Below are 15,201 nucleotides of genomic sequence, written 5' to 3' on the forward strand. Positions count from 1 at the left end.
ACATGCAGCAGTATGTACCAAGGACAGTGTCACCATGGACACTGTCACCATGGACATTGTCACCAGGGACAATATCACCATGAATATTATAACCATGGACATTGTCAGCACGGATGTTGTCACCATGGATGTTGTTACCATGGACACTGTCACCATGGACATTGTCACCAGGGACAGTATCACCATGGACATTGTCAGCATAGATATTATCACCATGGACATTTTCAATATGTACATTGTCACCATGGACATTGTCACCAGGGGCATTGTCACCATGGATACTGTCACCACGGACAGTATCACCATGAATATTGTCACCCCGGACATTAGGTTTCTTTAACAACCAAATGCTTACCAGATTATTACACTGAAAATGATGTTTCTCTTTCCCTTTTCTATACTGTATTCTTTGGTCCAAAGTCATTAGCTGCACCTCCTTGAGAATGGAATAGTATCTTCAAATTGAGTTGTCCATCCCCTATATGCACTTATTTGTTTGTTCAGTGACTTACTTACATTAACATGGATTAGGAAAGGTACCAACAGTACCATCTTATATCTGACACATGGAGATTGATGCGTGGTGTGTGTGTGTGTGTGTGTGTGCGCGCGCGCACGCGTGTGTGTGAATGTGTTATTACAGTTGACAGTAGATTATAAGAACAAGCATTTGTGCCCACAAAAACTGGCGTAGAAACGTTCAAAGCAGAATTATTCATAATAGATCAAGAGTAGAAACAACAAAGTATGGAAGGACATCAACTCACAGATCTATATACTTTTATGTACATATATACATATACAAATATATATATATAACAAATATACATATGCATGCACACAGATTGTGGTATGTCTTTTCAATGAAATATGTAACCATGAAAGGAATGAATATATATTATATATGATATATAATATCACATATTATAATATATATATGTATCATAGAGATGAACCTGGGCATGTTGGATGGAAACCGTCATGAAAGATCAGATACCATGAGTCTAGTCACACAGATGCTCCACAGGAAGACCATCCACAGACAGAAAACAGATCCCTTCCTATTTGCGATTGGGAATGAGGGGCTACTTGCTGATTACTTAGAGTTGGGCACTAAAGAAATGATAGCTGAGAGGTACAACGTTTCTTTCAAAAATTAAGGAAATGTCCTAAGAGTGTAAAGACAGTTGTACATCTCAGTAAATTTAATAAAAATACACGAATTATTCACTTAAATGAGCAAATCATATGTTGCATAAATTGTCTATCCAAAAAGTTGTCCTAAAGCAGCATTTCTCAACCTGTGGGTCATGACTCCTTTGGGAGTCAAATAACCCTTTTGAGGGTCATCTGATAGCCTAAGACTATCAGAAAACACAGATATTTCCATTATGATTTACGCCAATAGCAAACTTACAGTTATGAAGCAGCAACAAAGATAATTTTATGGTTGGGGTTGGGGGTGACCACAACACAAGGAACTGTTTAAAAGGCGCACAGTGTTAGGAAGGTTGAGAAGCACTGTCTTGAAGCATCATGTAGATTGAGAAATACAATTTTGTCTGTCTCAGACTAACACGGAGCTGGCTGGACACTGCTTTAGCTGTCTGCTTTACTTGGTGTGGGAATGATCCAGGTTCACATTGTTCCGACATACGGGGTGACCACACTGAAGCACTCGCCCGGGGCCTAGAAGTCACTACAGTGCTTTTGTGTGCTTTCTTATTAGGCTGTGCCATGCTAACACATAAACCTACCTCTGTTGGGTTCACAAAGAGACACGCTACGGGGAAGGAAAATCATGAAACAGTCTGGAAGTGTAAACTTACAGGTTCTTTGGGAAGCCAGTTGTGTCGGATGGTGTTTTGCTGGGGTGAACACCTGAGGGGGTGTTTTTCCTGAGGTGGACACAGGCTCGTGAAGGAACATTTCACTGAAGCAGACACAGGAGCAAGGATGTTCTGCTAAAGCAAACACATGAAAGGACCCATGATGAAGGATTCTTTGCTAATGACATGCGTGTATCGGTCCACCTTACATTGCACAGGTGAGCTGCGTTTGCTGGGATGCCACAGGGACTCGGGCTGATGGGGTGTATGTGCTAAGGCAAGGCCTGGGCTGAGGCAAGACTCGTGGAGGACATGTGGTGTTTGGAGGGTATAAATAGGGCTCCACAGAGTGATGGAAACAGAGCCTGGCTAACTGTGCAGCACTTGTGAGTCTCAAGTCTCTACTGATCTTTGCTTCCCTGAGAGGGGCACAGCCGACATCTTATCCTGGTCTTCCTGTTGGTCCCTCCTACTGAGGCTGAGGCCTGGTTGTCTCCGCTAGGTTGTGTCCCTGCTGTTATTAACCTAACTGCACCAGACTGGATTGCTGGTGTATCCGGGAAGTGTTTTCAAGGGGATCTAGACGCCGCTGCTGACCTTCGAACTGCCAATTTCCCGACAGCATAGATGGAAGTTACTCCAATGGACCTCTCTAAACAGGTCCAAACAGACCTACTTCCCCCGTATCCTTTCTTCCCTACTACCTCCGGTGGGTGGTGGGCTAGAAGGGAGGTTAAAGCATTTTAGAACCATCATTAAAGATAAGATTTGAAGAAAAAAAATTATAGTTACACATTCTAAATGGAAAGCCACCTGAAGTTAAAAGGTGGGCCCAGCCATCTCCAGAGAGAAAAGCAATATGAGAGAACAAACCATCAAACACGTGCCCACAGCAACCCCACGCCTCACAGCGCTCTATCCCGACGTGTAGCTGACCCCCGTGCCTCTGCCTTCCATCCTCCATTGGCTTGGTTACCATCTCCTCTCAGAATCTCTGGTCCCACACTGTTGAGCCCCAGGCTCAAAGAAACGAGCTCTTTAAACATCAGAGCCAGATAAGCATAAGGGAAGCTAAGCTTGAAGCCTGTGAACTCGAACTTCTTGGCAGATTCTGACCAGCAAATACTTAACACTCTTACCGAACATAGATTAGCTCATCACTCGTCTGCAGAGTTGGCCCAGGGTGATCGTTTACGTCCACGTCCCATCTGCGTCCCTGCCGTCCCTGTGAAATGGGCTTGGCTCCCTACCAGAGACGGTTTTCAAAGAAAACTCGAGGAAGCAGCTCCAGTGTTCGTCACCACCTGGCAGGCTACTCTTTGCTCGAGACGGGGTTGCTTAAATACAACAAAAGTGTTCTGGGGTGTGGGAGCTCTGACTGAACCCTGTGAGTGGGGGGTCAGAGGCTCGCCAGAAGCAATGTTTTCCCCGTCATGAAGTCACACGCCAGGGTGATGTGAGGAGGGAGATTGGGGCTTGCTGATTCCAGGGTCAACAGGAGGAGACGATGTGTTTGGGGACAACTGAGAGAGGAGGAAATCTTCCAACCCAAACAGTTTCATTATTTTCAGTCCAGACTCTTGGAGGTTAGGGCTCTTTTTTTCTGTTGGACTGTCTATCTGAGATTGACACCGGAAGGAAACATGAAAGGCAGAGCCTGGAGGGGATCTCTGTGAGTGAGCAGTTCCAGTGCAGCCTTTTGCAGGGTTCTGAATCGAAATCCCCAGTTCCAGTTTGCACTCCTGGCCCCGGGGCTGTTGAGTTCAGACCGGCTTCCCCCAGTCCTTCCAACCTGTTCTTCCTTTGACACTGTCTAGACTACTGGCTCTAATTTCTAAAACTCCTCTGTGATTGCATAGGTGATCAAGATTTATAAAATTTCTTTTTTTTTTAATTTTTCTTTTTTTTTTCTTTTTTCTTTTTTCGGAGCTGGGGACTGAACCCAGGGCCTTGCGCTTGCCAGGCAAGCGCTTTACCACTGAGCTAAATCCCCAACCCCTAAGATTTATAAAATTTCTAACCATTTGTCTAGCTTGTGTATTGTTGGTGGTGGTGATGGCAGTGACACATGCCTTTAATCCCAGAACTCTGGAGGCAGGGGCAGGCGTATCTCTGAGTTCAAGGCCAGCCTTGTCTACAGAGTGAGTTCCAGGTCAGCCAGGGTCACACAGAGATATTTTGAAGAAAAGAAAATCATCTAACTACTTGTCAATCAAACTTTTAAACTGTTTCCTGAATCTCAAAATAGGTGGCGTTTTTGTCAGTCTAGGCTGCTCTAGACACGTGTCACAGACAGGACAGTAAACGGGCTTTTGCTTCTCCTGGTTCTGGAAGCTAGAGGCTGTGACCAGGGTGCTAGCATGGACAGGTTCTTAGGGAGTGCTAGTCCCTGGGTATAGCCTCACATGAACCTTTCCTGAGAGTAGTTGCAAAGAAGTGGAGAAAGGAGAGGGAGAGAAGGGGAGGGGAGGGTTTAGCAGTACAGGAAGGGAGTGGGGATGAGAGAGAAGAGGAGGAGGTCCTATCTTCCCCCTCTTTCTGAAGTGCTATTGATGTCATCAAGGAGACTCTACTCTCACACTCTCCTCTAAGCCCAAGTACTTTCCAAAGACTCTCCCTGCAGGTACATCAGAGATTAAGGCTTTAGCGCGTCTATTCGGACAATGACACAGGCATTCGATTCATAGCATGCCACCAGCCACAACCTCTGCTTGCTAAGATCTGAATGAGTTCCGCTATGGAAACACAAACACACTGTGATAGCATCAAGAGGTAGGGATTTCAGGTGCTGTCCCCATGAATGGGGCTAGGGACCTTCTACAACGGCTGGGGCAAAGTTATTCCCTTCCTCCCTTCTGACTTTTAATATGTAGTACTTGTCCCTTTAGTCGCCTGCCTTTCCATATGTGAGGACACAGGGGTTGCTCCTTCTGTGCCTAGGGTCTCCTCAGAACCTTGGTCTTGGACTTTCCAGCCTTCAGAGCCATAAAGCGAAGTTTCTATTGGTCATAAACGTCATCGCCGTGGCATTTTGTTACAGCGCTGTAGATGGACGGTGACCGCGATTCACTCTTCTCTCTCACGCTGCTTGGAAGCACGTGGAAGCCTGACTCGGGGTGGGAGCAGATCGTCCAGCTTTTCTGAGCGACGATTATACCTGCTGTAGGCGCCGTTGCTGACAGTTTTACTCATCCACTTTCTGCCATGACAATAAGCTCCTTAAACACACGGACTGTCTCTTTTCTTTGGGATCCGCCATGGGGAGCCTTAGAGAAGGCCTTCACCTACAGAGTTTGGGTCTAATCTCCCAAAGAAAGCCTCCCTGCTCTCTTAGCCACCTCCTAGCGGGGTAGGTAAAAAAAGTTCCACCTAGGTGGGGCTGGGTTAAAAAAAAAGCAACAATTGAGATGCAAGACTGGTACCAAAGGAGTATTTCAGTTAAGCATACAACTCCTCGAAGTCTAGAACAGCTTCTTCCTGCCACTCACTGTAGGATTATAACTGGCATGTTCCCCCCTCCCCATTTCTGTAGGGTTATTTGGGGGTCCCACGTCTGCTCCACCACAGGGCTCGGCCACTCGGGGAGGCAGGACTCCACACTGCCACACTGCGGGTGTCGGGCTGTGGGAAGCCCAGGACACTGCTTTGGGGGTGAGGAAGCACAGTCTGAGGCATGGGACACAGCCAGAGCTGGCTCAGGGGTCTTCAAGCCTGCAAGGAGGCCGGGGCTGTCTGGTTCTCAGGCTCTTGGACATCCAGGCACTGCTGGAATGCCGCAGACGAGCTGAGAACGGAGTGGGGGCCCATGAGGCTGGATCTAGCCTGGGGCTGAGGGGGGAAAAAGGGAAGCTTGGGCTGGTCCTGTGGGAAAAGTTCTTGGCTTCACGGTGGTGGTCTGCAGGCTTGGTGGTGGAGGGGCTGGGAGCGCAGGGAGGCTTTCTTCGGGAGATTAGATAGAGGCTCTGTAAGCGAAGGGCTTCTCCATGGCTCCCCATGGCAAATCTCGATGAAAAGAGGCAGTCCATGGTTTCAAGGCGTATATTGTCATGGCAGAAATTGGATGAGTAAAACCATACCCCACTTCTCAGGGTGGGACTGAGATTAAATACCTTTGGCAGGAAGGAGTGTCTTGGAAGGAAAGGTGATTGTCCAAGCCTCCAGGCCTTTGGGTACCACATTATAACGGAGATCTGTCTTGAGCCTACGTGACCTGTGGTCACATCCTCTACCAGTGGAGGAGCTTAGGGCGTTGTCTTTACGTGACTAATGGTCACAAATCTATGGAGGGCTGCGGACTAGTGATCAGCCTGGTTTCCTGGGAATCAGACAAAATGCCTACTGTCCCTTCTGGGTCACGTGGGTCTCAAGCCTCCTCAACCGGGAACCAGGGTGCCTTTCACAGTCCCACAATTCACCATACTGTGAAGCCCTTGAACGAGACTTCTGGGACGGCCCCCAGAGGAAACTCCCACTTAAAGTCGATACTCAGCGCTGACGGCTGCAGGAAACGACACATCTGAGGAGTCTTGGCAGATGTTTCTGTTCACTCAACGTGGGAAAACCACTGGCCCGGGGCTTTGGCTTTGCCAACCCAATATCTTGTTTGTATTAATTTGCCAGGGCTGTGGGAAACATCAGTCTAGCAAAAGCAAGCAAAACCCCACAAGGTTCCTCAATCCACAGCGACGACCTCTTTGGTAATCCCCTGCATATCTATATAAGTGATGGTGGAATTTTGCCTAACAGTTGCAAATTGTCAGTTATCAACCAAGATTTCCTCCATCCTATAGATATATTTTAAAGGGATCCATAACATGGTACCTAGAAAAACTGCCTGGCTTAGTATGTGACAACATGACGGATGGCATATATGAATATTTAATGAAAAAGGACCAAGACATAGTCTGTATCGATAACTGCTTTTGTTTCAGGCCAACCGAGCCAGGCTTTGAAAGAGAAGTGTTTTTCTATGTGTATGCAGCAGTTCACTGAGCCCACGAAGTCAGATCATACTCTGCTGGGGGGAATGTGTCAAAGATGAGACCATGTTGGGTACTAATGGACAGTGGGGTCTGGGGAGACCGCTGAGCACTTCCCACACGAACCCCGGATCTGACTGACCACAAGGCCCTGTGCTAACTGAAAATGGAAGCTGAGGTCAAAATGTAAAGTTTTCTGGATGAGTATTACATGTCTTCTCTTATATGTAGGGTCTAGACCTGAAAAGCAGTAAGACAGAAGAGTGGAAGAAGAGAAAGTACAGGGAACCGCAAGTCAGCTCAAGACACCCAAGGGCAATTCCAGTACAAGGAGATTTGTGTGCCCAGAGGGAGGGGACAGGGATAAGGGACAAAGACAAGAGATAGAGGAAGAGGGAGAAGGGGAAAGAACAAGGACTTGGGGGCAAAGGGAGAAGGGATAGGGAGAAAGGATATTTGTCCCAGAGTGGGGACAAAGGACTACTTCTGGATAGAGAAGAGACAGACAGCAAATGTGACCCATATGCAAGTAATAGTTCATAAAAGTACAAGGAGAAGCCCTATGTTAGGATGAGTGTTTAATTTTAATTAGCATGTTAATTAGGTGAGCCAAAGGGAGCTTTTGATTTCTGGACTCAGATACTTTAATACCTGGTAATCTTAGTGGTCACCCTCGGAGGAAGAAATGACCAAATAAGGGGCTAGATTTAGGAATGTGACCTAATGGTTTTTAGCAAAGCAGAGGGAATGGGAGAGAAGGGCAAGATTTGCCTGAGCCAGGCTGGAGAGATGGCTCAGTGGTTAAGAGCACTGACTGCTCTCCCAGAGATCCTGAGTTCAAATCCCAGCAACCACATGGTGGCTCACAACCATCTGTAATGGGATCTGTTGCCCTCTTCTGGTATGTCTGAAGACAGTCACAGTGTTCTTATATATAATAAATAAATAAATCTTAAAAAAAAACAAAAGATTTACCTGAGCCACACCCACCACACTTGAGCTGCCCAGAGTCACTTCAGAAGGGGACCAGCTGGTTGGGAACAAGGGATAGTAACGGAAGTGGAACTGGCTAAAGTACAGTATTATACTATGCAGGAGACATACAGAAGGTGGTTGTGAAACCCATTAGTTTGTATACTAAATCTATGTTAAAAAACAATCACACAGAGATTTAAAAATTGTCTGGAGCTACACATGGTAGTAAATGGCTATGATCCCTGGCACCCAGGAGCCCAGGAGGCTGAAGCAGGAGGATCAGGTGTGTGAGCCTAATTTGGACTAAATAGCAAAAAAAAAAAAAAAAAAAAAAAAAAAGTCTATCTCAAAAACACATTGTCTGTCTGGGCTTCAAACGTGGACTCTTAAGTCACACATGGTAGAGCTTCTGTTGGCTCACAACATTTAAGGTAAACTTCTGCCTTGTCTTTAACCACCTAGCGACAGAGAGCCAGGAGTAACCAGAAGGAAGCCTGTTTTGAAAACAAGATAATAATTGAAAGGTTTTTTTAAAAACCCAAGCAGAGAAGTACACACACACAAACCAACATATGAGCAAACATAAACACACACAAACCAACATATGAGCAAACATAAAAATACCAACCCCTTGTGAGGAGGAAGATTTAGATTTGCCACATACAGTGCCTCGAATGGGCAGTCGTTTGTGTTGTTACTGTCTTAAATGACTAGAAATGCACGCCAGTGGGGAAATATGTCATGTGGAGAAAACTACAATAAAAGGGAGATCGGAAAGACAGAGTATAAGAAATACCAAAGGTTGGAAGCACATGGTCTCAGATGGTGCCCAGAAGCCACATACAGAAATAAAAACAGCAGCACCAGTTATTTTGTCAGAAGATAGAAGACTTTTCACTCTCCTCCTAATACTTTCAAAATCCAACTGCAAAAAAGTGTATTACTAAAAAAGAGGGCCTGGAAATGTAGTTCAGTTCTTAGCATCCCCACAGCCCTAAGCTTGATACCCAGCACCAAATATATCGATACATACCTGCAATCCTAGCATGTTGGAAATAGATGCAGAAAGATCTGAGGTTTGAGATCATTCTCAGCAGCATAGCAAGTTTGAGACCAGTCTTGGATATGTAAGACCCTGTTTCCCTAACAACCCAAGAAAAGGGCTGCAGAGATCCTTCTCCTATGGTACTTAGTTCTAATTGTGAAACTTGACAATCCCCCGAGAATCTAGAATCCCCTGAGAAGGAGGTCTCAGTGAGGAGTTATCTGTGTTAGGTTTTTCTGTGAGGGATTATCTTGATTGGGTTATTAAATGGGAAGATCTGTCCACTGAGGGTGGCACCATTCCCTAGGAGGGGGATTCTGAACTAGTAGGAGTAGAACAAGTCAGCTGGCACTAAGATGTATGCATTGATGGCTTCATGGCTCTCTCTGCTCTTGACTTTAGACATGATATGACTAGCTGTTTGGTCCCAAGTGATGGAGTGTAAAGTGGAATTGTCAACCAAACACTTTCTCTCTTAAATTTCTTTTGTCAGAGCTTACAACAGGAAATAAAATTAAGATGCTTTCCTAATCTCTGCAGAGGATCAGGTTAGTCTCGGTGTCCTTGAGTGGGTACCCTGTGCAGTTAAGACTACCCAGAATCAGGAACAGGAAGAACAGAGGGCTTCATTTATAGGACCCAACCTTACCTATACCACTGTTTAACCACCGTGTCCTCTCTAACCCTGTGGGATGTGCCTGCTTCACTTTTCTCAGAAGACTTCTTTGGTCAGGACGGCACGCTTTCCTGAATGAACTCTACCATACCCTAATTATCAGTTGGACACCTAGCCTTGCTCCATTTTGGCAAGCTTGACTACTTTTGTATTTGGTTTAGTAGAAACTGTATTAGTCCCCTAAGCAACCAAAGGTGTGTGGGGAGGATTAAAATGCTTACATGATCTTGCCAAGATCCTGTGTTACTCCTTGTGCATAGCTGGCACATAGAGTATGAACAAATATTGAGGTCATGGTGCTCTGGGCTCACAGCTTCTGGAAGACTCGGTCATAATCTTTCAGTAACTAGGCATGTTCAGAAAAGCAGTAATAAATCGTGGTCTAAAACCGTCCCCCTAGCCACACTTCCTCCTCCACATAATTTGTTAACTTGCTCATCTTGCTGTCAGACATCAATGTCATCTTGATGTGTGGAGATGTCAGAAAAGAAAAAACAAATTCAGAAGGCTGGTTAGCTGACAGAACACAATCCACTGTGTGTGAGAATCTACAGTGTTTGATTCGATGTTTCTCCCATCAGAAGGGCACACGGCCTTTTGTATAACACTAACTTCCAGGCTGAGAAATGATTTTAGACTGCTGGCTTCTAGAAGTTCAAATCAATTAAGGAAAAGAAGAGAGATTGTCAGACAGGTGCCAAAGAACAGACTCCTACTCACCATTAGATGTGAGGTAAGCATTGATCATTCACTCTGGTCGTTCTTCCTAACAATTATTGGTGTTTAACTTGAAATTCCTTTTAAAACATGTGTTGAGGCGAGCATCTTTTACCTTTCATTTCCTTCCTCCTTTTCATCCCTTCAGTTTGGAGGTGGCAGACTAGAGATGCAGCTCTGATTGCCATGGAAACTGGTCCTCAGAAGCAAGTCTCAGGGGATTACAGAAACGTCCACAACCCCTCACTCATCTTTAACACCCAAGCATCCCCTTTACCACTGGCTCAGAGAATTTCCAGCAGAAGTCATGGCGGACAGGGAGACGGAAGTCTAGATGAGAGGAGGGAGCTCTGGCTTCCCTTTTGGATGTAAACTTCTTAGGAGTCACTCTTCTGTGGTAGTGCTTTCTAGAGCACACCAGGCTCATTCAGATGCCCTCTGAACTGCAAGGCAGACGCATGCAAGATGTGTCACGTATCCGGCTGTGTATGCCCTGTGCTCATGTATCTGGAAGCATGAGCTTGAGGAAGTCCACTTGTCTTTTTGCCCTTTGGTGAATTCGTCTTCAAAATATATGTGTCTGCTTCGGGCTGTTTGTACGTAACATAGTTGACTTTGATAGGGAGACACAACTATCAGAGATAAAAGTTCCCTTGTCACGCCATGAACGAGGGGCTACTCTGTATACGTGGGTGGTCTGACCACTATGATAATAATTGCTGATTCGGTTTTAGTTTGTTTTTTTTTTTGTTTGTTTTTGTTTTTGTTTTTCTGGGGGAGTAGTCTATGTTGGACTCTCACCAGGCTATAGAAAGGGCAGAATTTGTGTGTGAATATTTTGAATTCTGGGAAATGAAAATTTACAGGTTCAGGACCCCTTTTGGGTTTCCAAATAAAGAAAAGAAATGCATAAATCTGTAGACCTTTCCCACCCACTGGTGGGCGTGTATTCGAAATGCAGGAGCTTAACATCTGATATTCCTTTGGTAGGTGTGTGAGGCTCTTGGAAAAGGCGGTATCCCTGAGCCTCTGCTTTCTGACCTGTAATCTATAGCCCAGAGCGGTACCAACTGGATATGTAGGTATTTCTCCCGAGTTGAAACCTCCTCTACAGAGGGAGGACAGACAGACTCACAGGGAACACCAGAGAGCTGTAAGAACTTCTCAAGTTATAAGACTCACGAAGCCCCTCCCCAAGGTATAGAAGTGCTAGTCAGTTTCAGGGGGAAGGGGATCTCAAATGGAGCTGCCTACAAGTTGTACTGAGAACTTTGATGCCACAGAGTTTTGTGGGGAATACAGTTACCCACAATGTTGTTGTTAGTAATTTCCAGTAAGATCACAGTTTACCCAGCTACACTCAAAAGAACTGCTTCTTTGTTCTGTGTTGGTGCCCGATCTGCAGTGAACAGATGTTTACTCACCAGGAAATGTCAAGCAATACCATGTTGGGGTGCAGTGGGAACTGAAAGAGACACCTGTGAAATGTCTACAGGGTGCTGGGACAGATGAGGGGGGGGGGTTTCAGCATTGTGCGCTCTCTCTTTCTCTCTTTCTCTCTCCCTCTCTCTCTCTCTCTCTCTCTCCCTCTCATTTTGGTTCTCAGCACTTCTGTAGTGTGATCATGGGGAGAGTATTTATGAATCAGTACAGATCAGAGTTTTCTTTTTAGTCTCACTGGGGCTGCTGATAGGCGCTACCTCAAATCATGTTTCCCCTGGTCAAAGGTCATCATCCCATAGTAACCGATGACAGTCCATTGTGTCTCTAAAACACTCGGGCTCAACATTAACCACAGACAGCAAAGCAAATGTAAACAGATTTAGAATGGTGACTTTACTAGTGCTTCTAATGATCACATACAAAATCTGGAGAAAGTTTGTGTGTGTTCAGTGTAGACCTTCTAAAAGCAGACAGTAGGCCAGGCATGGTGGCACATGCTTTTTGTCCCAGCATTTGGGAGACAGAAGCATGTAGATCTTTGTGAGTTCCAGGTCAGCTAGGGCTGCATATTGAGACCCCCAACTTGAAGAAGAAAGAGGAGGAGGAAGGGGAGGAGGGGGGAAGAAGATAAAATCGATCACGATCAAGCCTTTCTTGCCCATGAATAGGTGATTTTTTTTTTAAATTGAAGAGGACTTACATGACAGAAGTTTGACTCGGGTCACTGAAGAAAACACTGTCACTTTCCACTTTGAGATAACTTTAACCAGGTGCTAGGGATGGGGCTCAGTTGGTAGAAGCTGAAGGTTCCATCCCCAGAACTACAACCCATGAGGCATGGTAGTACACACCTGAAACCCTAGTGGGAAGCTGAAGGATTAGAAAGTCAAGGACGTGGGGCTGGGGATTTAGCTCAGTGGTAGAGCGCTTACCTAGGAAGCGCAAGGCCTTGGGTTCGGTCCCCAGCTCCGAAAAAAAGAACCAAAAAAAAGAAAGTCAAGGACGTCCTTGGTTACATAGCAGGTTCTAGGACATACTGGATGGCACAAGACTCCATCTCAAAATGAAAAGAAAAGAGATGTAAAACACAACAGCTTGCAACGGACTAAGGGTTGGAGGTGTAGCTCTTGTACCCAGACTGAAGACACTGAGATTTCCTCAAAAAGCCAGTTTCCAGAAGTGGATCTTAACCCAGAGCTCAAATGCATATGATCTTGTGCGAGAAAACCACAGCAGTGTTTCTGAGGTCATTGTGACACCACATCTGTTCTCACACTTGTCTCAGCTGGTCCATTTCCTGTAACCCATCTGATGGAAGTGAGAAAAACTCTATTTACAAACGAATTCCTCCCACCTCCCTCCTTTCTATTTCCACCCCCCAGCCACTGCCCTGCAAACCCAGCAAAGAGCTGACCAGCAGGGGAAGATGTTATCTTGGCTACACTGGCAGAAAGAGCTCACATTCAGGCAATCCAAACTCCAAGAGTAGCAAGAGGGGTGGAGATGTCTGGGTAGGCACAAGTCACCACCTTGAAGTCTAGGAGTGTGGGAGGCATGGAGGTCCTGTGCTCACAGATAACTACGAGGGGAGCCAGGAATGTTAAACACAGGGCTGTCCCCTCAAAAGGAAAGACGTCTAACCTGTTCTCTGCCCTTAAGGCAGGGAGTGGATGCTGTTAATAACCTGTTGACCTTTGCAGTGTCTGTGTGACTGAGACCACACCAAATCCTCCAGACCACCCTCAGGCCCTTATCATGAGCCTGTAAATCTTCAGACTCGATCTTTATGGACCATGTCATATATACTTTACAAAATGTCTTGAGGTAGTCATGTCTGAAGTTTTATTGTGCACACGGGATTGAGCTGATTATCACCAGGAAAATTTTCACCAAACTGTGCTGTTCTTAAATATGACTAAACTAAACTTCTCGGGGCCAGACTCTGAGAGTTTGAACCAACACCACCTATTGAGTTGATGTTGAACAGATGACTTGTGACCCTCGGATTGTTGCTCAGACACTCTGCTGGCTGGCTGTGGTGTTCTCAGAGAGCCCTGCATAGGATCCCAGAAGTAGAGAAAGCAATGTGGGAAGGTTCTAGAACTTATACTGTAGGGAATGAGAAGTGGGGAAGGGCCCTGTCTCAGTGGATCAGGCTACAAGGAATTCAGGCAACACCCAAACTTCAGTTGCACTGAAGGTGAGAGATTCTGTAACTTGACTGTAGTGTGAGTCGTGATGAGAGCATAGGTCAGAGGGAGAGTGCTGAGAACTGGGGCAAGTTGTCCCACCCAGGAACTTCTGACTGATGAAACCCACACAGCAGATAGCTCTAGTCATGACACCTAAGTGAAGAGGACAGTGACCTAGAGCAGAGTGGTCAGGTGAACACTTGAGACTGAACAGTGTTTCTGCAAAAAGACCTCAGACTAAGGCTGGGTTTTCTTCACTAAGGTGAACCAGGCTTATAAAACAATAATGAGTTCTTAATGTGCTTAATAGGTGGTGGTGACTCTGCTTCTTCCAAAACATTTTATTCTCAAGTTCATAAATACAGCACCTTTGGTGAGGCCCTCTGTTCCTTTCATATGACTTTGACCTGAAACTTTTGGGTTATTCAAATAGCAAGACACTAAACCAGGGTCCTAGGTCCCCAGAGAACTCGGTAGATGATTGTGAAGGTTAGTTTTTATTGTCAACATGACTCCCTAAAATCTCCTGGGAAGAGAGTCTTGGTGAGAGATTGTCTTCGTTGAGTCAGCCTGTGGATATGTCTGTGGAGGACCATTTTAATTAAGTTAATTGGTATAGGAAGATCCAGCCCACTATGGGCAGTACCATTCCCTAGCAGGAGGTCTAGAGCTATACAAGGGTGGAGAAATGGAGCTAAGTGCAAGTAAGCAAACAAGCATGTATGCATTCATTTCTCTCTGCTCTTGACTATGGATGTTATGTAACTAGCTGGTTTAAGTTCCTGCCTTGATTGCCCCACAATGATGGACTATACCCTGGAATTTAAAGTTGAAATGAACCCCCTTTCTTCCTTAAAGTTTGTTTGTCATGGTATTTTACCATAGCAACAGGAATGAAAATAGAATGGGTGATCCATATTCTGTACAGGTTGCAATTTACCCCTAATCAAAGTAGTTAGTAATCTACACATGGCAAACCCTTCCCCAGTTCCAAGGCGTCAAGATCATGCTATGAGGTTCTACTGAAGTCAGTATTTATTGAGCATATACTACATGCCAAATAAGGAGCAGAGAACTATGGGAATTCAGCTGACTAGCTTCATTGGTTCAAACACAGTATTAATAAGGCCAATGACATGGCTTTAAATATTGTGTGCTAATTAGCACCAATCATATAGTACATATATTTTGGCATGGGGTATTACAAGTCTAAGATTTTATAAATGCTTAAAGGTCTATACACATTAATGACATCATTTGTAAAGTTTAATGATGACGCAGACTTGGAGAGTTGTGGTGGTTTGAACAGGAATGACCCCATAGACTTTGAATGCTTGGCCCATGG

General features: G+C 45.3%; 1 long non-coding RNA gene across 2 annotated transcripts in view; it reads right to left on the minus strand.

The window, feature by feature from the left end:
• The window catches only part of LOC148001862 (uncharacterized), a 68,492-nt gene extending 64,874 nt beyond the window's left edge, over nucleotides 1-3,618 (minus strand). The window contains exons 1-2 of one of the 2 annotated variants that reach the window (XR_015636255.1): nucleotides 2,969-3,618; nucleotides 1,830-1,964 (exon numbers count right to left, since the gene is read on the minus strand). This is a non-coding gene — a long non-coding RNA (uncharacterized LOC148001862). The remainder of the gene's footprint in view (nucleotides 1-1,829; nucleotides 1,965-2,968) is intronic. The other variant, XR_015636256.1, reaches the window with a different exon arrangement.
• Between the last annotated feature and the right edge of the window lie 11,583 nt (nucleotides 3,619-15,201).

Source organism: Rattus norvegicus, chromosome 13 (assembly GCF_021556685.1).
Source record: "Rattus norvegicus strain SHRSP/BbbUtx chromosome 13, alternate assembly SHRSP_T2T, whole genome shotgun sequence".
Taxonomy (NCBI): Eukaryota; Metazoa; Chordata; class Mammalia; order Rodentia; family Muridae; genus Rattus; species Rattus norvegicus.